Raw genomic sequence first — 26,358 nt, 5'->3', positions numbered from 1 at the left:
TAAAAAAAGTTAAATTCCCAATTAAAGAAAATGAAATACAAATCTTTTGCGATATTTCTACCCCTACAGTTCGCCCGTACGTACCAAAAGATCTTCGTAAACGAGTTTTCAATACCTTGCATGGACTGTCTCACCCGGGAATTAAAGCAACTCGCAAACTAATCACCGATCGTTTTATTTGGCCTTCAGTCAACAAAGATTGCAATAGATGGGCAAAAGAATGTATACCGTGTCAAAAAAACAAAATTACGAAACACGCTATATCCCCATTAGGAAATTTTTCAGTACCGCCTGCACGATTCCATCATATCCATATAGACATAGTAGGACCCTTACCCAGTTTACAAGGATACAGATATTGCCTGACCTGTGTTGACCGCTTCACCCGGTGGCCAGAGGCCTGGCCGATTGAGGATATTACAGCCGAAACAGTAGCAAATACCCTATTAAAAGGCTGGATGTCTCGATTCGGTGTTCCAGCCATTATCACTACAGATCAGGGCAGACAATTCGAATCGGAATTGTTTCAAGAATTCACACAATATATAGGTTCACACCACATTAGGACTACCGCTTTTCACCCTGCTGCGAACAGTATGGTTGAAAGATTGCACCGACAACTGAAAGCAGCAATTTGTTGTCACGAAACCGATCAATGGTCTGAAGTTTTACCGTTACTTTTATTAGGTATAAGGTCAACGTTTAAAGAAGATTTGCAAGCAACCCCGGCTGAATTAGTGTATGGATGTAATCTTAAATTACCGGGAGAATTTTTCAAAAATGAACAAAATAATATAAACACACCCGACTTCGATTTTTGTTTCAAACAAAACATGCGGAATATACAACTCTATAAAGCGTCGCGACACTGCACACTCAAACCATTTGCACATAAAGATTTACAAACATCAACCCATGTATTTGTTAGGCACGACGCGGAAAAACGATCGTTACAACCACTATATGATGGACCATACGAAGTAATCAGGCGTAATAATAAATATTTTACCATCTTAGTAAATAATCGCGAGAAAAACATTAGCATCAACCGATTAAAACCTGCGCATATAGAACCGACAGAACTCACGGAAAGAAATAGTTCACATACAGGAAATACGAGCGACCAAACAACAAGCCGAATACCTAAAAGCATCCTTAAGCAAGGGGTACCGATTAAAACACGATATGGACGAACAGTGAAATTCGCCGACCGATATCAAGCAGTGTAAATACTTTTCCTGTATATAGATTTTTTTTTTGTTTTTTTTTTTTTGCGCATTATTCATATTATTGTTAGCCTATCTTACTATAACTTACTATAATTACATTTATCTAAACCTGTAAATATTATATAGCGTTATCACTGGCAAGAGGGTAATGTGGCGGCATCGGCGACGAGCTGACGCCACGTTTCCGGCTTATATTTATAATAATTATGTTTAGTTTTAAATGTTACGTCTGGAAGAGTGAATGGAGGTGCGTGTTGCGTGACAAGCGTTGAGTGAATGTTTAGATTATTGGTTCGAACATCGAGCGGATGTTTATATGATTGGGTCGAATGTTCCTTTGGGTGAATGCATTTATTTAAACAGAGTGCAAGCGTTGTGAGAATGAAGGAAGAATGTCTGCGATGCTTGGGGGAACGAATGATGAGTCTGTAAGCTAGTCTAGAAAGAGAAGTCACGGAGTACGGACGCGATCGTTCCATTAAAAAGTCTTAAAAAGCACATGAGTCTTACTTATTTTCCCGTCAGCCACTACAATATATAATACATAGCAAATATACTGCACATATTATATAAATATTTATATGTATCAAACATGCAGTTGATACATATTGGACAAGATATAATGTGTATCATATTTACTAGCTGGCGCCATGAAAGTCGAGCATGTTTTTGTTATTATGCAGCAATTTATTGAATAAAGTGTTGGTTAGATAGGTGAAAAATGATTTAGTTAGTCGAAAGTAAGTTTTTTATATTTTATTATAATGATTAAATTTGCACACGGTTGAAATTATAAAACATTAATACGTATTGTGTTACTTTTGTAGGTTATATCATAAATAATTTTTAATTTTTATCTTATAGCAATTAGATGGATAAAAAAAATTAGCGTACTAATGGTATTAATTCTTTCACAAATGGTTGTAAATATTCATTGGCATTGTTTGGTTTCTTTTGATCTTAAAATATCCCAATTACATGCACTTGTTTTGAAATATCATATTGGCCAGAAAACACTTGGCGATGATTTGAATATTGGTAAACCATCTATATTAATGTTGAAATTGATCCAGAACAAATAATCTTTTTTCGTTTCTTTCTGAGCTAATCGTCTCTTATAATAACACGTGTTATTTCTTATACCTCAAAGTAAATTGAAATCAATGATAATCATTTATCAGTTTCAACATCATCTCTTATTAGTAATAATCAATAGCACTTCAAATATTTATTAAACTTTAGTGACAATAATAATGAAGAAGGACATAACACATGAGAAGTAACCACAGTCGATGAAGATTCTATTGATATTGAAGAACAAGGGGAAATGCAATTCAATCATTAAACTGTGACAGTTCAAGTGATGATGCAGGTGCTTTTGAAAACACCTAAGAAAACTGCTGAAATAGTGTAGTAGCTGGAGGATCATATTATCACGTTGGTCTATAGAAACAATCCTGCAATTAAAAGTAGCTAGTATTTACCATTATTTGGTAAGTAGTTTTGTGCGCTTAAAGTATATGTATATGTACTATCATTGTAAATTCTTGTGGGTTTTCTGTTTTCACAGTCTTTGATTGATCTAAGCAGCTACAGTCATTCAATAAGAGGAAACGAAGGGATGAATTGCTTGTTTCATGAAGCAAATAATTTCCTAACGAAGCAACAGTATTTTGGTGCTCTTCAAAAATAGGAGCTGCCGCTGTGAAATTCTCGTATTTTATCTGAGTGAAGGATATCTGGTAGTAATTATTAAAATACCACCAGAAGAATCGTGCAAGTATTACAGGAAATACGATAAAGTTTGACAGGTATATTGAAATTGGCCAGTTAAAATATACTGCGACCTGACAGACTGTATAATAGAAGGAACTAAGTGATCTATATATAATGTTTGGGTAATTATTTAGAAATATGCCCTCCTCACCGATTTCGATGACCTTGATATATGTTGTCAATGTCATCATTCTGAACAACTTTTCCCTATATATGTTACCGTCGCTCGGCTTTAGTTTCCGAGATATTTGCATATAAAGATCATGCATTTACATATACGAACACACTATATATAGCATAAAACAACACACACTATAACGGTTCAAACTTGTTCTGAGAGCTTGTATCATGCACGATCTTTATTCGTACAGTAAAACAAATGGGAGTCCGCTTGGATATGCCTAATGAATTAGAGAAAAGTCTAGTTGAAATAGCAATGGATTCAAAGGAAGAGAAAGAGATACAGAAAAAGGCAAAAGATATCTTAAAAGAAATAAAATCTCGAAATCGTCCTGTTTCTCATTTGAATAAGGCCTCCTATGGCCTAAAGCAAGCAGGGAAGCAGTGGAATGAAAAGTTGGATGAGAAACTAAAGAGTTTATGTACCAAATGCCAAGTTGTATAATATTTTAATCAACCGAATGTCGACGCCTTACAACCATAAAAAAACGATAAAATAAAATAAAATTTAATAATAGTTTCGGTTGTACGAAATCCACAACTCGGAACTTTCTTGCGCGTCTAATAAATTAAATAATAACTTGTTGAAGACTGTAGTATTATCCTTCAATTTAAATGTATATTCTTCTATCTTCGGAAATGGAGTCATTTATCTGATTTATGAAAATGTAGAAAACATCGTAGACTTAACTGCGTCGCTCCATGCTGAATATTTCACGGTAGACGAAACTAACGCGTACGGTAAATTTCCGACCGGAAAAGAATAACCGTGTAAGCTGGTGAAGAATCGCGAAAAAACTCGTAACGACGACTCACGGCGTATGTACAATAGATAATACTGTTATCGTGGCTGTAACAGTATTATATATACTATTTTAAATAATAAATGCTATATCGTTTAAGTATAGTCGGTGGAAGGGATCTTGTGAGGTTGTAAAGTCGGTCGGACATCGATCTTTACAACTTAAGTCGACCCGAAATAGTATCTGACACCTTTTTAGATAAGGACAGAGCTAGACTTTTCGTTCAGGGCCGTATAGTATCAGAATTAGGATGTTCATATTTCAATAACTTTTTTCTTCTTATGTATGTTCACACATAATTCTGTTGGCCGACTTATTGAAAATACTGTGGTAGGTAGGAATTTAGTTAACCAATCATCGTCAAGAGTTTTCCAATTTGGAAAAACCCGCGTAGCAAACATCAAGTCTTGGGGCCCCCAGGTGTAACGTGAGCATGAATACTTTAGAGCCGCGACACCCCTGTCGTCCTACGGATCAGTTACCTGGGCCAATAAAATAATAACTACTGTTTCGGTTTACGACCTCACAAGATCCCTTCCAGCGACTATAATAGGAAGCAGATGTATGCAAGCTACACGATTAAGTGCTTTACAATTAACATCAGAACTTTTTCATAAATACAGAGAATGAGTAAATCCACAAGCGATTTGTTGAGTACTTAAGGAATGTGAGTCTAATAAACGTAATGGTCAAAAAAGTTGTACACGAATGAAGTAAATAATACTCCTACCTTATGGAAAAAAAGAGAATAAATTTTGCAAAGGAGTTCATTTCAGAGAAAAAGAAGAATAAGGGTGAAATATCGCGATTATTGCTGATGATAAGAGGTGCAGTACTTTAGACTACGATGGCATAGATATTATTATTACTAACATTATTATAAGCGAGGCAACAATCATTAGTTTATAATATTTACATTTTTAGAGATTTACAAAAAAGGGACACAAACTTAACTATTTTAAAGATGCAATAATACCATTACCAACAATATTGTCTGACGAAAGGTTAACGAAGAATTGAAATAAAAAAATCGAAGGTCTAGAACATTTGGAGTCGGAGTCCTAGTTTTTATTTGGGAGATCTAGTTTTAAACACAATGAATGAAAATGTATTTATGGAAGTTCTTATGAATTTTGAAGTTATGAAGTTTATGAAGTTTGTTAGATATTCCTGCCGCTATATAGATTTAAGATAGTACTTTTCTTATTAAGTCAACAAATCGAATATATAGATTGCACATTAAGCAATAGAAGTTGTACCATTTTCAAATTTTAGGTGCACAAAGAATTTATGGCATGAATTAACATTTAACATTTATAAAACTTTAATGTATCCAAAAAAAGCAGAATTAGAAATTATATTGAATACGTATCGTCGTTAAGGAGATATTTTTAGGTTGAAATTTGTTTAGTTTATTGTACATCTTATAAAACATACAAAGCAAACATGCAAACATTTAATTTGCCATAACTTTAGTAGGTAAAAGTCCTTTCAAATATTCTTTATTCCAATGGTTATATAAAATAACCATATTGTTAATACGTAAAAGTTTATGTTTTATTTTCTATAATTCACAATCTACTTTTATTTGGCGAGCTTTATTTTTATATGATTGTCATACTTTTTGACACAAATCTAATGAACGACATTTTCAATATATTTTATTAATATATAAAAGTAATAGTAAATGTTCCGTAACAAAATTTTTCTTTTGAACTTCAATAAACTCTATACTTCAAAATCGATACTGGCAACACTGTAACTGTTATATTAGACATGAAAATGCTACAAAATTGCAAATAAAAAGGCAAGAATAGCATTTGCAATATAAGTCCAAATGTGAATTCAATATAATTATCATAGTGAAGAAACTTTCAAAGAATTACAGATAATTTTTATAAATAAATGTTAGGAATCAATTACCATATTTTCCATTATACTGTTAAATTTTGGTACATTGATTTTACAATGAATTGACACATATAGCCTAGCACACGGGTATTGGTGAATTTCTCTTTTAGAATATAGATGTAAAATAAGCTATTACTTTGATACAAAAAACACGCAAAAACAATGTTCGTAAACCATAAATTATTGTATTTACTTAGAGCATTCATTTGTGTATTAAAGTAACGATTTGTAAAAAGTATGTCGATACTTAGAACATTTACACTACCGAAGAAAAACTAAATCAGAAGGCGAAACGTATAATGTCTATTATCCCGCATAATAAGCGCATGGGATATTTTTGTAGTTTTGTTTTTCTTTGAATTTTTTATATTCTAGGGCTTACTTAGTAACACCAAAGCTAGAAAAACGTATTTTGAAAAATTTCTATTTGTCCATTTCAGAATGTATGTTTGCCTCATAAAAACATGAAAAATGTTCAAATATCCTGCATCCCATTTCCCCAAGACAAATGAAAAACCCAAAAAATGTATTGTATAAAATTTCCTACTAAACAGAAAGTTGCTTCCCAATATGTACAAAAATGAATTGCATACAATAACAATTCTCAGTTACATGAAAATATACCATTTCACTTTTGCAAAATTTAATACAAATTGTTTTCCAATGTGTACGAAATTAATTAAACACAATCTAAATTGTCTCCTGTATAGACACGTCTTGTTCCATTTCCTTCAGAAAGCTAAAATGTCATTATATTAATTACAAAGTTGCTACCTATGTACATATTTCAACGTTTTGCATAGTCTGTTATGAGATAATTGTTTAAATTCAGCAAAGAATAATAAAGATGACATAAAAAAAAAGATGATATCTCTTTTTTCTCGGATATTCCAATTTCAATCTTCTTGCGAATAGATTTTTTGAAACAATTGTAGCACAATTATCTTAGGAATGTTAGATCTAGGTTTGACGGTAAATTTGTCGGTGAACCAGCACTACAGGATCACAGAAAGATCGCGAATGAACGTACCAGGTGGACGTTGCTCCTTGGTGGTTTCTTTGTTCATCGTATGACCCGCGAAGAGTCACTCCATTGATCAAATGTCACGCACTGCGTTACGCTCTCGGTTGCACCTGTCGATCGCGATCGAATAAACTTCACGGATAAGCAAAAAATCACGACGAGTAGCTACTGATATCTCATACGACCGAACGCTTGAACACCCGATCGGTGACTGGAGTGTTCCAAGCGGTACAGGTTGCGGCTACTCCTCGCGTCTGTCTCTGTCTCTCTTTCTTCCTTTCCACCACGAGAGGTGAATCGCCTCTACCTCCTTTCTTCTCTCTATTTTATTGCTGAACTATACTATTCTTTCCTCGCCTCGAAACACCCCGAAAGTTACTCAAGACTGTTCAGCATTTTCTCGGCGCCAGGTAAACCGCTATTCAAGCTTTACTGCGTTGTGCGCGTTAGGAATTAAAGCCATAAAACCTCTCTTAAGGTGGCCGGACCAAATCAGCAGAATCATATCGGACTTAGTGGAATATTTAGTACTTATTTTTACTAATTTGTATCACCAACAATAATTTTGTACCTCGTGCCGTTTTCGAAAAAATCGTGGCGTTGCTAGCTTAATATTAAACTAGCAGGACCACACGTCAAAATTAATAAAAATGAAAAAATCAAAGCGAATACATTTAGTACTGAATTTGTACTAATTTATACCACCAAAAGAAATTTTGTACCTGTTACCGTTTTCAAGAAAAATCGTAATATTAATATTAAGCTAAAAGCGCCACGATTTTTTCGTAAATGGTAACAGATACAAAAATTCTTTTGGTGGTACAAATTAGTAGAAATTCAGCACTAAATGTATCCACTTTAATTTTTTCATTTTTATTAATTTTGACGTGTGGTCCTGCTAGTTTAATATTAAGCTAGCAACGCCACGATTTTTTCGAAAACGGTACGAGGTACAAAATTATTGTTGGTGGTACAAATTAGTACAAAATAAGTACTAAATATTCCACTAAGTCCGATATGATTCTGTTGATTTGGTCCTGCCAGCTTAAAAGAGGTAGCCATAAAGTAGAGTCTAAAGTAGAGACTTCAAGTATCGTTTTAGGCACGAAATTTCAATCGGAAATATTACAATATTTGTGATTCTTTCATTCTTTCTCTAATATCAAGGTAAAAGAAAGGAATACTTCTTCGGCGGTAGGAGGAATAAAATAAGAAATAAAATAAGAATGAGAATTTGTTCATCGAGTATGAATTTTAAATAATCTTCTAAACCTTGTCATTGTAGATTAGAATCCTTTGTTAAAAGAATTAGAAACGCGATAACAATGATAGCAATTAAAAACAGTAATAACAGTAACACGACTAAACAAAACTCAAAACTATCCGAAAAGAAAAAATAACAGCTATATTTTGATTGACCGAAGATTAAAACGACAGATAATACAGCCTAGGATCTGAATCAATGTAGACCCTCAAATTCAATGTTCCAAAATCTCATAGCTGTTATTCGTGTTTAATATTCGAAGAATAACTTTCCTTAATCGAAAAGCTGAATATAAGTAAAGTCAAACGGTTAATTCAATATACTAATATGAAAAGTTTTAATGAAAATATTGCAACATTATGTGTATTAGAAATTCCTTTGGACAATAAAAATTAAGCGATGTATCAATAATTTGCATTGATATTGAATTAACAATCAAAACTTAAAATATTGAATTGATATAAAATCTCTCACAAGTCAGTTAAAAAGGAACGCAAAGTCTAACATAAAATATAGTAAACATACTTATTATAATACTGAATTATTATCCTGTGTTAGGTATTTCTCTAACTTTAAATAATTTGTTTATTTTGTTGTTACGATAAAATGAGATTGAATTTATAAAATATTCTTTATAAAATTAAAAGTTTGCAATACCTCTGATGGTTACCAAAATTTTCACTAATATAATATATAATTATAGTTTCTTGAAATTGATAAATAATACTATTTCACAAGTAATTTTAGCGATGTTATTAGAAACTATTGTACCTAATATAATAATATATAAATAAGTTTTTATCTTAAATGTCAGTAGAGAATCTGATGAACTGTACTTGATGCATGTTCGAAAGCGACTAAGAGTCCTCAGTTGCAGTATAAGCGATCTGAAATACGTACATCTTTTGAAAATCTATTCCTATTCAGTACCTGATAATATTATCTTTCATTTTGAATTGCATGCTGTTAGTGTAAACACTAGTGTGTGTCATTTCAGAGCAATATTTTTGTTTCAAGTGCTAATTGTAAAACTGATAGTTCATGATTAAGCAAAAATGTTTTGTTCCTTTCAAGAATATTTGTCATGAACTACAAAATTATGTAGAAAAAAATGAAGTATACAGTTTTGTAGGGAAAATCATTTACTGATCGTGCTAAGTAATTCTAACTTAAGATCTTGGCATCGTGTTATTTCAATTTGATACCTTACTAAGAATAAATTTCTTCTGGTGCTCTACTCTCCTTATTTTCTAGATTTTCTTATTTATGACCGTTTATCATTGTATTCATTACATTTGTTTCCTTGCTATACACCTAATAGGTTTAACATAGCTAACTGGAAAATTTATCAGATTATAGCCGTAAAAAGTTACTAATTATGTTTCTGTTTGACGTTCATTGATTGTCGAGTGTTAGTACTATTTCTTTATTTTTAATGAGTTATGCAAATAATCAAAATTTATGTAATTGATATTTATCGAACCAATAATCAATTATCTGTCCCAGTCTGTTAAGTTTTAACTAGGTTTATAAAAAGGAAAATAAAAACTCCTGACGCTCATGATATAAAATAATGTAATCAAATATATATATGTATATATATATTGTTTTGAACAAAACACACGAACAAGCACACACGTGCTTCAGCCGCGTTCCTTGCTAAAGCTAGAAACGGGAACGAACCAGACATCCGGAAAAAGAAAAAAAAAGGAATGTGAAATATCACCAAACAAAATCATACAAAAGAAAAATAATTATCTTCAGCACTCCTCCTTAATTATTTTTCGGCGCAAATCTAAAAATATTTTACGTGCTAATGGTTTAGTCAATATGTTCGCTAATTGTTCCGAACTTTTAACACTCTTTGGTTTCACAGTCTTTCCTATATGATCCTGAATGAACTTCCTAGGAATATCAATATGCTTCTTTCCACACGTTGTTTTTCCTTCAAGAGTGTTTTGCAACATACAAATGGCTGACCGATTATCTATACATAATGTGGTAGGTTCATCAAGATTTAAGAAGTTCAGTTCACTTGCAAGCCGTCTTATCCAGTACACGTCGTCAATGGAAGAAACGGCTGCTCTATACTCGGCTTCTGAGGTAGAAGTTGCCACATGTCATTGTTTCTTGGTATGCCATACAATAGGACCTCCTCTGATGATGAGCACACCACTTGTGGAGCACCTGCTGTATTTGTCACCTCCATAGTCAGAATCAGTATAGGTGACCAGTTCTGTGTTTCTGTCAAAAAATATTCCATAGTTCGCTGTTCCTTGTAAATGCTGAAAGACACGCTTAATCATCTTCCAGTGATTCGTCATCGGTTTGCTGTTGTACCGACTCAGGTAGTTAACAGCATAGCAAATATCCGGACGAGATATCATGGACAAATATAGCAGACTTCCAACGGCCTCCCGATAAGATTCAGACCTACTTAATGGTTTATTGTTAACAAATTGTTCTTCGTTTGTTATCATACCTTGTTCCATTGGAGTTGAAGTTGCGTTTGCCTCATCAGATCTAAATTTCTCAAGTATTCTTTTAGTATAGTTAGGTTGACTGACAAAGATTCCAGTCGAGTTATTAATTATTTTCATTCCCAGATATGATAATTTTCCATGTGGAGCAGTATTATAGGTTACTTCAAATTTATTATTAAGCAACCTTAAAATTTCAGTCATCTCCACTGCATTGGTACCTGCAAGCAGTCCATCATCTACAAATAAAACAATGATCACGCTTTTGTCCTTATTGTAATAGACACAAGGATCGTCATCTGTGTTAGTAAATTTCAGCGATTTAAGAAATTTCGTAAAATTATCGTTCCAGTTTTTGGGTGCCTGTTTGAGACCATAAATACTCTTATTTAGTTTGCATACACGACCCGTGCCATCATCAAATCCTTCTAGCTGATACATAAATATGTTCTTACCTAGCTTGCCATGCAAAAAAGCAGTTTTCACATCAAACGTCATCAATTTCATTTTCTTGGAAGCTGCAAGACTAAGAACCAATCGCACGAATTCATAACGAGCCACAGGACTAAAGGTTTCCATGTAATCAATCCCCTTGACTTGTTCGAAACCTCTGACTACAAGTCTTGCCTTGAAACGGCCATCTTCTTTTCGTTGTAGTATCCAACGGCAGTTTAGAGGTTGTACATCCTTCGATAATTCAATCAAATCCCAAGTTTGCATTTTGGTTAATGATTCAAATTCCTCCAACATAGTCCTGCGCCATCTTGGATCCTCCAAGGCTCTCGATACAGAGATATTCTCGGCTTCAGCCAATCCAGTTTTATTAATTTCCTTTTCGACACCGGTACAACTCAAGACATAATCATCATATCTAACTGGCTTCTTCGAGGTTGCACGATCCCTCAGAACCGACAATTCCAACTGACTTTCATCACTTGCAACTCACCTATCATCAAGGTCATCAGGTTGACTCGAATTTTCAGTGTCGGAGCTTTTATATCCTCTTTCTGAATCTTCATCGGAGACTTCAACCAAGGGAGTATCACATCTATAGCTACGTCCATCTTCAGCATTTTCGTCAAAAATTACGTTATCGGAGCAGACAACTTCATTTTCATCCGGTATGTAAACTCTGTAGCATGGCGAATCAATATCATACCCAACAAAAATTTCTTCCTTAGATTTCCTTTCAGTTTTGGCTCTTCTATGGTTTTCTATAAGTACATAGCACCTGCTGCCGAAAATGTTTAATTTATCAATATTAACTTGGCGTCCAAACCATAATTCAGCAGGATTCTTATCTTTCAGCGAACTCGTTCCAATTTGATTTAGCGGGAAGACTGCATAGTTAACAGCCTCAGCCCATAAATTCTCATTCAAGTTCCTTGTGTGGTTTGCTGACCTGGCAGCTTCGACCACAGTTCGCATCTCTCTTTCTATTCGTCCATTTTGTTCAGGTGTGTAAGCACTTGTCTTGACATGAAATACTCCGAGTTGATCAAGCATTCTTTTAGTGTTGGCATTCTTAATTTCTGTGCCATTATCTGACTTGAGGCACTTTATCCTTCTTCCAAATTGATTTTCCGTCATCTTAAGAAATGTGTTCAATTTGGCACCAGCTTCATCTTGAGTTTTCAAAAAATAAACCGTCCTAAAATGCGACAAGTCATCCTTGAATAAGAGAAATTACTTAGCTCCTCCTAAAGACCTAATGTTCATTTCACACAAGTCAACGTGCACAAGATCCAGCAGTTTCTTGCCAACCCTGCAATCTGTTGGATGTGAAATACGATGTTGTTTCCCATCATAGAAAAATAGAAAATCCCCATAAAAATAAACTACAAGCAAGAAGAAAAATATGTGAAATCGAAATGAGCTGCTAGTACATGGAGATGCTTTCCAGCACAGTGCAATGGCGATACTGTATAACACAATGAAAAATTCGGTGCTTTCCAACTATGCGCAGCTAAAATGCTGTGTTCAACAGTGCAGACGTTCAGACCCTAATGACAACTCAAGTAAACTGACTGCTCCGCACTTTGGCGGTAAAATGAAGAAGCTAAATAGTGTATCAACCACGAACTGAGACTGTTTAGACATTTGCCTAGATGTCCGTGGCCTGGAAGTCAAATGCTTGGCGTGGCCAGGCAAGGTCAAGGTTTTTGTTGAATAAGAATTATTTTAAAATGTAAAATAACGAAAATGTACTCATATTGTCAGCGTTTTAAATTGACAAATTATGTGAAAGCCTGTGAGAGGAGAGGTATCTGCGTCAATGAATGAAATATTTTAAAACACAATAAAATGAAAATGTACTCATATTGTCAAAGTTTTAAATTGACAAATTATGTGAAAGTCTGGGAGAGAGAAAGTGTGGGTATTGATGATCTGAGAATGCTCTGCCTGGCCACGCCAAGCATTTGACTTCCAGGGTTTTGAAAAGGTCTCATAGCCAGCTTTCACAGTGGATGATAAAAAATGAGGTGTTCTATTAAAAAAATCATGTTGACCTTGACGTGACTTTGACCGGTCCTTTCAAGGTCAAACGGACACGATCGTTCAATAGAATTTTTGAAACCCTAAAACATTTCTCTAAACCATTTTTCTCACAAATGTTCCATTTTGGAAATATTTGACTGTTTCTTGTTTTTCTACTCATAACTCATCAACAGCTACCCATGTTGTCCCCTTGCCCCTTACCATACTCGTGTAATGACCATCGGAAATACTTTTACCGTTGTGGAAAGTCGCTGCCTTAAACTTATAACAATGATCTCACATTTGTATTTTAGTAGTAGGTATTGCTTTGATGTAGAAATTTCCCACTTTCATTGTCTCACAACTATTGTGATCGAACAAAAGTAATTTCGCAATCAGAATTTGTTTGGAAGCACCTTTCTCCATTTGTGAAGTTGTGTTTTATCATATCTTGAAATTAAATTAATTTTTCAAGACTTTGGGCAATGCAAGGTGTACCACACAATTTTTACTGATATTACAATATATAGAAAAAAGAGATCAGTTTCAGTCCTTTAAGTTTTCAAAAGTACGCAGAATGCATGGCAAAAAGTGTTGTTGCAAGAAATTTAAATGTTAAAGATAAAGTGAGAAAATTAAAAAAGAGATCCACTATTTGTAATGCACAACTTATTGTATTACAACACTTATTTTTATTGCACAATGTTTCTTATTTGCACAAAATGAACATGTACTGAAATTTTTATTATGAACTGCATACTCAATCACCATATTTATATATTTCTTTCAACAACGGCAAGGAAGATATTTCATCACTTATAACCGTATACTTCCGAATACAATATCCCTACACGTAGCCGTTGAATATCAAAATAATTATTCAATTTACGATCCCCAAATGTCACAAATACAAACTGGCAGGTTATACAGGTTAGAAATGAACGAGCGGCATGAGTGACAGCCATATTACAATTCCGACCGACGAGCCATGCCGACTGATTCCGGGAGTCGACGAATCGACGAACGGCCTTAGCTCCTATTGGCTAAGTGTAGACGAAAAGAATAAGAGTAAGAATCAGAAGAAAAATCTACCGTTTCTGACAGATTCATGACATGATATTACGATATCTCTGTTGTACGTGGTCCGATTTTATTGATTTTGTTTTTTTTGAAAGCTTATATGCGATTTACATTAGAAAAATGGCTGTTGAGGTTTAGCGAGGAAAGAAAATAAAAACGTGCGCAGTTATTTACCTTTCGTTGAAAATAATATAAAGAAAATATATTCTGCTTTGTAATTAATTTGATACACTGCAATTGCACTCGGTGTCTCCAATTATTATGCATGATGTTCTTTGATATGAAACAGGTTCTCAAACCACGTTTTACAGTTTTTACTCTTAACCAAACATACACGTTTGTTCATTCCAGCATTCATACAGGGTCTGCCCCGGATATAGTGATCAAGGTCGCCAAGCTACCGTATTTCGCGTTGAAGCCCGATTTAATTCGCGCCCCCGTGGTTTGGCGGCGTCAGTATCGTTATTACCACATACAACATAATCAGTGAGCCACACACACAACAGCATGGTCCTATATATGTGTATTTGTACCTGCTTTAAAATGAAACTGAATAAAAAGTAAAGGAAGGAAAAGAAAAAGGCCCTACTTTATGAAATTAAATTTATTATACATAAATGTAATAAAAATATACGGTACAATATACAATAAAAAATATATATAATAAAATTATACATGCGCTATATTTAAAAATTATATGTAATAAAAATACAATTAAATATACAATAAAATACGGAAAAATGTACAAAAAAAATACTTAATACCTTTAAAGCATTTCCTGCTGGCTGCTTGGAGTCGACCCCTTTGGACAGCACAATCTGTAATTGTAACGAAGAATTAATAGAAGCACCTTTTAAATGACACACATAATATTGAATACCTATCATAACTCAAAAAAAGGAATGCAATAGAAGATAATATTATTGTAAGGTAATACACTAACCTTTGGATGAACCAGGAAGCACATTATAGGCGCCGGAGTCAAGTGTGTGAAGTTAGCCACGCACTTTTCGAATTTTTGATTTTTTTTAAATTGTGCTACGTTTGTGCCGTATTGTGCCGTAAACCGTAACTCTGTAAGTCAAAGCGTACTCAAGAAAATAGAACAAAACAAAATGTTTGATAGCCCCGCACTTTACGAATTTTCACTTTTTCTTTTTTGTGCCGTATTGTGCTATATTTGTGCTGAATTTTGCAGTAAATAAGAGATCGATAACGTCAATAACAATTAAGAAAAGAAATAAAACCATAATTATACTAGCCCCGCACGTTTGGCGAAACAAACTTTTTTTTCTATAGAAAGATGCGTACTAACTTGTGTTACATTGTGTCATTGATAGAAACTCGTTATCTCTACTCATTATGCAGAGGAATATAAGAGGAATAAAAAATTTAATATTCGCACAATTTGCGAACGGCGACAGATCATCAAATTTTGCAAATTGTGCTAAATTGTGCTATTTAGAATACACGAGACATATGCGTTAAAAATTCAGATTAGTTCGAGGGTCAAGAAAACTTACAAAACATTTTCTGAGATTTTGTAATTAGGAAAAGTTGTTGTGCCAGTCTAGCACAATCCAGCACAATCAAAGAAATTTCGGAAATATCGAAATTTTTATTCACTCCCAGCTTTTTCTGTTAATTTTTATTGACCCTCGAGCTAATCTCAATTTTTAACGCACGACTCTCGTGTATTGTACGTAACACAATTTAGCACAACTTGCAGAATTCGATTATCTGTCGCCGTTCGCAAATTGTGCGAATATTAAATTTTGTATTCCTTAAAATTCAACATTTTTTATCTGCAAAATGAGTAGAGATAACAAGTTTCTGCCAATGGCACAATGTAGCACAAGTTAGTACGCATCTTTCTATAGAAAAAAAAGTTTGTTTCGGCAAACGTGCGGGGCTAGTATAATTATGGTTTTATTTCTTTTCTTAATTGTTATTGACGTTATCGATCTCTTATATACTGCACAATACGGCACAAAAAAGGAAAAGTGAAAATTCGAAAAGTGCGAGTCTATCAAACATTTTGTTTTGTTCTATTTTCTTGAGTACGCTTTGACTTACAGAGTTGCGGTTTACGGCACAATACGGCACAAACGTAGCACAATGTAGCACAATTTAAAAAAATCAAAAATTCGAAAAATGCGGGGCTAACTTCACACACATGCCGGAGTCTCTACTGGTATCAGGATCAACGAAGCCCTTCAGTCCCATGCTGTCCTGAAGTCCCACATTGTCCTGGCATCCAACGGTGAGCCCGGGTTGATCTACACTGACGGACAAAATTAAAGGAACACTATTTTAAAATGTCATATCTATGGAAGTTTTCAACCGATTTTGGGGAAACTTCGCGAGGAATAGTTTTGAAGTGTCCTCTAAATGTGTGTAAAGTTGCATTGGCGAGGGTTGATACGAAGGGGTTAATTCGCCCCCGTAAAGAGGGGCACGTCGAAAAACGCCACTTCTGAGGGGGCCAGGAGTGACGGAAGGGGTTGAAAAAATAAAAAAAAACCTTTGTGCGACCCTCCTCGATGCCCTCTACAAAATGCACCCCTCAAAATCCTTCTCGGGCAAATCCACCCCTCACAACACCCCACCCCCTCCAAAATCCACAATGTTTGGACTACAGTCCCGAATTTGGGCTCAATGCATTCCCTGGAATCTCCTGATCCAGGAAATGCCAACGCCCACGTCGTGCGCCCCATAGGCACCCCTTACAGGGATGGAACAGTTCGCCACTTTTCAACACCCTTCGTAAGGGAGCACTTCCGCACCTCGAAGGTCGATGAAATTCACCATGTTTATTCTCGGTACGTTAAGGATCAATGTCATTTAAAGCTCGTTTCGAAAACTGCCCCTGGAACTGAATAGGGTGGCCCAGAGTTAAGGGTGGTCCACCCACAGGTGTAGGGGTTGGAACGATGTTTCGATGAAAATATATCTTACCAATACATTAGGGAGATTCTCGAACAGGGTGTTCAATAAAAAAAGACAATATACAAAAAAATTTCTTTTATTAAACATTTAACGAAGTAACGGAGGATAAATTTCTAAATTTGGAAAACAAAATAAATAAATTTTTAAATTTAGGGCAAACACAGGGTTCAGTAACGTGTGTTTCCCCCTTTAGCTTTTATCGAGTCAGTTTATGGGACAAACAACAGCGAAGCTACAGTTTTTGAGAAAGCCATTTTCTGTTCGTAATTTAGTCATACATATCATATTCTACAGGGTGATCTGCTCGCTAGTAGACACAATGGACAACCACAACAATAGCCGACCGTCATTGTAGACTTTATGACGGGGCACCCCCGCAGCGAAAGCGGCTGTATGGGTGTAAATGTGTGTGTGCCGAGCAGAAACGTCACCATTTTGTAGAGGGCATCGAGGAGGGTCGCACAAAGGTTTTTTTTTATTTTTTCAACCCCTTCCGTCACCCCTGGTCCCCTCAGAAGTGGCGTTTTTCGACGTGCCCCTCTTTACGGGGGCGAATTAACCCCTTCGTATCAACCCTCGCCAATGCAACTTTGCACACATTTAGAGGACACTTCAAAACTACTCCTCGCGAAGTTTCCCCAAAATCGGTTGAAAACTCCCATAGATATGACGTTTTAAAATAGTGTCCCTTTAATTTTGTCCGTCAGTGTATATTAACCAAATTACATAACATTGTATATACATTAAATGTTGGAGGTCTTCTCATTTACATGTAGTGTATAAATGTTATCTTTATATATTATTTTATCATATGTATATGTATAGAGATCAAAAACTTACGTTCTTCTTCTTCTTCAATTTCCATTCCAGTTTCCTCCTGTGGTTTGACAGATGCAACAGGTGCTAATTGATGTTAATAGAATTTATTAAATATTTTCATTAAAAATTTGTTAAATATACTTTAAAAATTATTTACCATTTTTTATCGTCCATGTCTTTAGTAAAATCGTTGAATTCCATCCAATCGTTCCAATTGTTGAATTATCGATCGCGTTCGATCGTACGGTTAGCTTTGAAACAATTGAAAATGTTCGTATGTTTCAGTGACCAAATATGGATGTATGGAGTGAGGTGGAGTTCAAATTTTGCCGGGTGCATACACCATAGAATAAACACACAGAATATGAACTTAATAGTACGTAAAAGTGTGACACTGGCGCCGCCAAACCTCGGGGCGCGAATTAAATCGGGCTTCATGATCACAAGAGTAGAGCTTGGGGGCCCTGATAGAGATGGACATTCGTGGGATTTTCCTGATCATGCGCACTGGAGCGAACGTTGCAGTTCTCACTGCTGTATATACTTACTTTGGAATTTAGGGTACCATTGCATCCCAGTAAGGAACAAAATATAAGGAAGTTATAGGGAAAGAGATAAGTTTTTATGAAAGAAGATAGCATAGATGTACAATAAAAAGTGAGAAACATTTCATTATTTATTTAGTTTTTACGTCTGCAGCCGATTTATTACATGAATATCAACATTTTTTGCTAAGAGTAAAGAGACTGCAGAAAACCTTACCAGTATTCGAACAAAAGTATTGCACATAAATATGAACATAAGACACAAATACATGAAACATACATATACAATCATATATTGGAAGCATATACCTTACCAATATTAACTGAATACATTTAAATAAAACTAATTTCATATTTTAATCGACTTGAAACTGCATCGCAGTAGTTCGATCACAGGCAAGCATTTCTAAAAAGTAGCTATAACAAAAAAATTATTGATTTATAACATATAACTATATATATATAGGGATACATAAAGAAGAAGTAGAAATATGAATTAAAAAAAAGCACTAACACTTTTGTACTTTATTTGTCCGTTAAAAACGCGGGAAAAGTGCAAAGGCTTCTTAAATGCACCTCCTCTGGACGTTCAGATACATGTATGGTAGCAGACGACATACAGCTGTGACGTCAGCTTACGCATGCGCAGAAAGGAATCCCTCGAGGGAAAAAACCCACGAATGTCCATCACTGTCCGGATACATTCACAGTCGCACATATTCTTTTGTTTCAGTGTTGCTACCTTTGCTAATAGAAGCAACACCAACCTCTGAAATTATTTCTCCAACAATGCCTTTAAATTTAGAAAATATTACAAGCGTGATGAGATATTAATGAAAGAAGTTTCAGTGTTGAGATATAATTATTTTATTTTGTATTTTTTGAATGTGCGAGCGATACGCCCTTCTGCATGCGTTTGGTGCGCTGTTTTTTTTTTGCACACTGTGTGAGGCGTGACGCACGTTTTTTTCTTTGTCCTGTTTTCTTTTGTTCTTTTGCAGGAAAACATGTTTTGTTTAAATTTCTTTTCATTTCTTCTTAAAATAAATGTATAAGTGTAAAAAGAATTCTCTTCATTTCATTTGATATTCCTTACACACGAAATATAGTCAGTTAATAACATTCAGGTTAGGTTGAAATAGCCAGTTTACGAGTAATAGATACGCGGAGTGTCAGCGCTAGGTATACGAGGTGGCGTATAATTTGTCATGTACTTAGCGCCGAGACGCTACCGCGTCTCTAGATAAACATTTACTAATTCAAATTGTTGCTTAGGTTATTTAAAAAATAAAATACTAGTATACTATAAAATATATATTTGGATTAGCCTAAATCTGTCTTTGCACATGTCTTTGGTAAAAATTACATGTAGTAACAAGTGAAGAACGTAGGTGGCGCCGGAAGACGATACATACCGAGGTCGCCACAACCGCGGGCGCCAAAAAACAAAAATAAACAAAAGTACATGAAACTTATATCTAACACAAATTCTAGTTTTTATTAAACGAGTAACGAATAGAAAGTTCTTTGTCTTTTATTAATTACTTGAAGTTTTTATCTGTATGGGAATTTGATTCATCTTTGAGTGTTCTATATTAATTTAGTACTTACAGTTCTGACATGTGTATTGTGAATTAATAACAAAATTAACTTTCTTTCTTAAAACAGCTGGGTGATGGTATCTGATAAGATCGATCACAAGCTCCAAACTTCCAACTTTCTAGAGTAATGAGGATCTATTGACATAATGATCACCGGTAATCGATGGTCATAATACCACCGAGATCGATAATCTATGTGCAACTGAACTCTGATACTAGTACTCAAGTAATTGCATATTGAACGACTCGTTTGATTAATTGCAGCGTGCTTTGCAATAGAAAATTTGTCTTTCACTTCTTGTCGCTTTCAATATTCACACGTTCTTTAAATCTCTTTCTCGTAATTTGCTTACACATAGGATTAACAAATCGTCTACATACAACATAATATAAATTTTAAACCCATCAATTTCTCTCATGTACATACAATAGTCATAACTTGATCTTATAAATCCTTCCCTTACCATGAAGTTGTCAAAACACTCATACCAGTCACGGGGACTTTCTCATAGTTCGTATAACGCCTTCTTAAGCAAACATACTTTATTAGTGTTTACTTTATATCCGTCTGCCAGGTAAATATAAACCTCAGATTTTATTTTTCCATTCAGGAATGCTGCTTGTACGTCCATCTGTTCTATCTTCCAGTGTTTGACGCATGCGACTGACAGCAATGCTTTTAAAGTGATCATTCTTGCGACTGGGGAATCTAGAGACGCGGTAGCGTCTCGACGCCAAGTTCATGAAAAATTATACAGCCAGGGTGGCTATATACATATATAGCCTATACATATATAACCTATATATACATATTTAATATATACATATATAACCTATATATATATGGCACGTTATATAGGGTATATAACGTGGCGCTACCGCTATCTTTTACAGGAGAGATAGTCCATTTCAATCTAACCTGAAACTTCTTTCATGAATATCTCAACACGCCTGCAATATTTTCTAAATTTAAAGGCATTTTTCTGTAAACCGCATATAAGCTTTCGAATAAAACCAAAATCAAGAAAATCGGTCCACGTACAACTGAGATATCGTAATATCATGTCATGAATCTGTCAGAAACGGTATTTTTCGTATGATTTTCCCGTCATCAACCCTTAGCCAATAGGAGCTAAGCAAAAGCTGAAAGTCGTTCGTCGACTCTCGGAATCATTCGGTTCGGCATGGCTCGTCGGCTATCGAGCGTCGAGAGTCGAAACAGATGTCATCATTCATAACCTGCCAAGTGTCAAAAGTTTTTACACTATTGCATTATTAATTATATTTATATCAGCAAAATGTTTTCAATTTAGACTTTTTATGTAGGGTTTAATAACAAATTGCAGCCAGTGTTGAAAAGTGTTGATCAATTTTGATTACAAGGTAAGTTGTCAAAATCTGAATTGCCAGATACCTTTATTCATACAGAAAACTGTTTTTAATATAGATCCATACCACCAAAGTGTTTTGAATTAAGACTTTTTATGCAGAATATATACAAATGAAGGGAACCACAGGCTTGGAGGTTATACATTAACAAATTGCAACAACTGTTGTAAAATATTTATCCATTTTCATTACAAGGTAAGTTGTCAAAATCTGAATTGTCAGGTACCTTCATTCATACAGAATAGATTCATACCACTAAAGTGTTTTTAATTTAGACTTTTTATGTAGAGCTTATAGAAATGGAGTCATTTTCTCATTTCATCATTAACATTAAAATTTCTTGCAGCAAAAACAAAATTACAGGTATATATAATTATTTATAAATTGAACGAATAAGTGTTTAAAATTAATAAATTATATAAAATATATATATATATATATATATTCGCTTTTGTTATCCCCTCTCCCTTTATTTTACTCTATTCAATTAAAAAAACAAATAATAATTTTGACTTCTTATGTAGAGTTTACAGAAATATCAATTTTATTTTTATAAATTTAAAATAGATTCTATATAATAAATGATTTGTAAAAAGAAGTGAGATCCGATAAAAAAATTTCAAAAAAGTAAAAAAATTACGCCAAGTACATCAAATAGTGGAGGACTCAAGGAGTTACCATTGAAAAATAGAAAATTCCCATAAAAATAAACTACAAGCAAGAAGAAAAATATGTGAAATCGAAATGAGCTGCTAGTACATGGAGATGCTTTCCAGCACAGTGCAATGGCGATACTGTTGTAACACAATGTAAAATTCGGTGGTTTCCAACTATGTGCAGCTAAAATGCTGTTTTCAACAGTGCTGACGTTTAGACCCTAATGACAACTCATGCAAAGTGACTGCCTCACATTTTGGTGGTAAAATGAAGAAGCTAAATAGCGTATCTGCCACAAACTGAGACTGCTTAGAAATTTGCTTAGATTTCCGCGGCCTGGACATCAAATGCTTGGCGTGGCCAGCCAAGGTCAAGGTGTCGATGAATAAGAAAGAGTTATTTTAAAACGCAAAATAATGAAAGTGTACTCATATTGTCAGAGTTTGAAACTGACAAATTATCTGAAAGCTTGCGAGAGTAAAGGTACTCATAACATTGTCAGAGTTTTAAATTGACAAATTAGCTGAAAGTCTGTAAGAGAAAAAGTATGGGTATTAATGATTTAAGAATGCCTTGGCTGGCCACGCCAAGCATTTGACTTCCAGACCGCGGAAATCTAGGCAAATCATCTGACAGTTCATTTCAATTTCACATCTTTTTCTACTTTCTTGTAGTTGTTTTATGGGGATCTTCTATTTTTCAACGATAACTCCTTGAGTCCTCCACCTTTTCATGTACTTGACGTAATTTTTTTATTTTTTTGAAGTTTTTTATCAGTATCTTATTACTGATATTATTCTTTTTTTATGAACTGTTATAATTTTAAGAAATTATCACCTACTTGTAAGATGAATACATTTAGAGTGATAAATTAATATTTTACTATCTCGATTGCTATTTCTTCGTAAGAATAGAAATTAAAAGTAATTGGAAATCAATTTTTATCTTTGTTTCTGCTCACAATCACCACTGAAACTAAATGATTTCAGAATGAAACCTACTTAATGTTACAAAATAAAGAGACATATATGTAGTATTGCTACAATAATACAATAGTTTAGCGTTGTTACGTCCCAGCTCGCATAACAAATATAACTATATCTATAATTAAATTTATATATGTAAGCAAATAATATACTATAAATAGTACGTCTCGAAAATGTTCTATAAATTTTTGCTTCGTCAGGCTATATTACTCATTTCCAATCGGAAACAAATTATTCTTTATATTTATTAGCGAAAGCCAGTTGAGCTTTAATGATTTTTTTAACAGCATTGACTTTTTCTTCCTTTCGCAAGCGTTAAAATTAACTTTCTTGAATGCTCATCTAACTGTTCATTTACTAATTTAACACATCTTTACAAGTATTTGTACGCAATCGTAGAATTGGAGACTGACCTACAACACACATTTAGGCTACTGTACGCATTGAAAGACCATCACGCAGAAGAAAAATACTTTCTTCTGATGTAATACGTAAAATGGGCTTCATTGTAAGTATTATATACACGTCTTCACAGTTCAAATGACACTTGTAAAATTATTCTATTAATGTGAGAAAACTTTTTATGTAAACAAATAACCATCGTATAGAAACAGTTTGCCAGTGTATGCAAAGTCATTGTGAAAAGCTTCGACTCGTGGAAAACTGATTCTATGAATTTCTATTATTACAGTCATTGTTTCCAAAACAATATACATGATAATGAAATACAGAGTTCATTTTTAAAAATTCTTTCAGAGTTCTTTTTATGAACAAGTTCTCTATAAAGTGAACATACATTGCCAGTTTTTGGGTCTTTTACACTTTTCTTGAGCAAAAGAATGACCGTTTTTTAAATATTTAGGCATGGTATAAGCTTCAAGAATATTTTTAAATGTTTCATTTTAAATAAGTGGATCAGATATTTCGTATAGAATCTTTTCTTTTCTTTCACCTATTCAGTTAGTTACTATTTTCTGAAGTCAACCTTAAAAAAAAATATATTAAATATACTTCCTTTTATTATATCAAAATGTATGCAAATCACACAAATTTTTGTACTCTGTGATCTATTGAACTCTTGTAATAATATTCTAAGCAAGTCTACTTTTCGAAACGGTTTGACCAGAAACATTTCTAACTTGTTTAGATCTACTTCAGGAAACTATGAAAAAATTTTAAATGTTGTAATATGACTTAGAATATAAAATAAAGAATGATTAATTGAATGAAAAGGAACAAATGATATATAAATATGTTATAAAATCAAATTATTTGCTAATACAAAGATGGTATATATGGTAAAGAGACTTCCTTCAATGTTTCTTTTAAGGTTTCAATAAAATAACAATATTGGTGAATGTTACTAAAGATTCTATTAGTAACTAAGAGCGTAGCTGAAATCTTAGAACGCTAATCCAATGAAACCGACGCGATGCGAGCAACGGTAGCTCTGTAAAATCTTTGTGAAACGGTACGTCAGCGATTGTAATGCGAGACGAAGTCTTTGCGCGTGGCCTTCTAGAAGTTTCACTGGCCTTTCTAAAACGGCCTCAAGAGAAATGCGCCACCAAAGAGGAGCAACCTGCACTCGGAGTCCTCGTTTCGCTTCTACGTCATAAGATTTTCGCGTTCCACTACAGATTTTTAGACACTCGTGCTTTAGGGCACTATATCGTTTGAATTGGCGAAGTGAGTTAGGATTTGTTCATAGCTAACCAAAATAAATGGTTTTGTAAATGCAAGGATGTACACAAATTCACACAACTGATAAGAAAATAAATAACAAGTATTACTTCTAAGTATTATACTAAATGTCCTTAAGAGTTTTCTAGGACCTTATTATCTTTATGAAACATAAATGGTACAAAATATGTATATCTGATTTTTTCTCATTTTAAATGAAACTGCACATGGTTCCAATTAAATATAAAAGACGATGTTGTTTAAGTGTCCGACACAACTACCCTAACTGGCGTATTTTATTGTTAAAAAATAAAATATTAAATACCTTTTTGGTAGACTCTTTAGATATATATGTAATTAGAGATGGTAATAGGTAATCAGAGGTGGTTTTACATAGATAAATAATTATCTAATTTAAAAATCAATATTCAAGAAGTTGGAGTTACTTAGTTTTAACGAACGTGATGGAGAAACTTGACCTTTTTAACAACACTACAACAGCAGCGCACGGTGTAGAAACCTGTTCACGCAGGTTCAAGTTGACTCCTATATAGGAGACATTTTCAATCACAGATAAATTGTATCTAAGGCAATAGGATGCATCAGACGTATCGAGGAATGTTGATCTTTCTACCGTAGGCCATCTGTTTTCATTAAAGTTTACTTTAAATTCTTCTTAAATGAAGCAATACAACCGTAATTGTGTCGTTAAATTGTTATGTATATTATTATTTACTCGTTTGTTGATAGCTAACATAATTTAATTTAATTGTGCGTCTTGTTTCATTTTACATCAATCTCGTTAAAAAATGAAGACTGCAGTATACTTGCTTACTCTCGTCAATACTTCTCACAAAGGTTTATTTACAAAATGCAATTTGAGTAAAATTATATATATACACCAAATAATTTCTGAAAATTGAATTGTATTAGTTTTGTAGTTGCTTCATTAAAAGTAATGTAAGTAAGTTACATTTTATTAGCCGATTTTGAAAAGGAGGAGGTTACTCAATTCGACATGTATTTTTCTTTTTTTTTTTAAATGTTTGTTCATCGATTAAGCCGAGATGGCTTGACTAATCGGAATGAATCCTGTTGCATCTTGTAGAGCATGCACCCCCGGTGATCCTGCTATCAAGACTTTTTGCGATTTGTCACTTTTTACTCGTTTCTTTTTAAAAACAGAAAAATTTTGTTTTGCTTTTTACTCCGAGACGGATGGTCCAATCAGATTGAAACTTCTTGCATCTGGAAGAGCATTTGCCATTTAGTCCCATAACAACACATTTGTCCTTATTTTGTTTTTTACCAGTTTATATCACTTTTTATCGCAAAAAGCGTATTATTTCACGTATGTTTGGCCTGAAATCGATGAAATCCCTTACATTTTGCTGCAGTACAGGTTTTCGCGATGATCACATTTGCAAAAATGTATGGACACTTCCATTGTTTGAAACCATTGTTGGTGCAAAATTGCTATGCTCTGGTGTAGCTCAATAAGAAA

The 26,358-nt window shown here is 34.0% G+C and overlaps 1 protein-coding gene and 1 long non-coding RNA gene across 4 annotated transcripts in view; one reads left to right on the top strand and one right to left on the bottom strand.

Annotated features, from left to right (window-relative positions):
• The window catches only part of LOC128882725 (uncharacterized), an 85,773-nt gene that overhangs the window by 35,560 nt on the left and 23,855 nt on the right, over positions 1–26,358 (bottom strand).
• LOC128882729 (uncharacterized) lies at positions 916–6,819 on the top strand. Of its 3 annotated transcripts, none has more exons than XR_008458524.1 (5): positions 916–1,969; positions 2,057–2,267; positions 2,472–2,722; positions 2,800–4,815; positions 4,913–6,819. It is a non-coding gene; the product is annotated as an uncharacterized LOC128882729 (long non-coding RNA). The 3 variants fall into 3 exon arrangements; XR_008458522.1 differs by having other exon boundaries at positions 917–1,969; positions 2,094–2,267; positions 4,913–6,818; XR_008458523.1 differs by lacking the exon at positions 2,057–2,267 and having other exon boundaries at positions 920–1,969; positions 4,913–6,817.

The sequence above is a fragment of the Hylaeus volcanicus genome, unplaced genomic scaffold, assembly GCF_026283585.1.
Source record: "Hylaeus volcanicus isolate JK05 unplaced genomic scaffold, UHH_iyHylVolc1.0_haploid 12158, whole genome shotgun sequence".
Taxonomy (NCBI): domain Eukaryota; kingdom Metazoa; phylum Arthropoda; class Insecta; order Hymenoptera; family Colletidae; genus Hylaeus; species Hylaeus volcanicus.
Note: the sequence above shows the minus strand (reverse complement) of the source record. Positions and strands in the feature narration are given on the sequence as shown.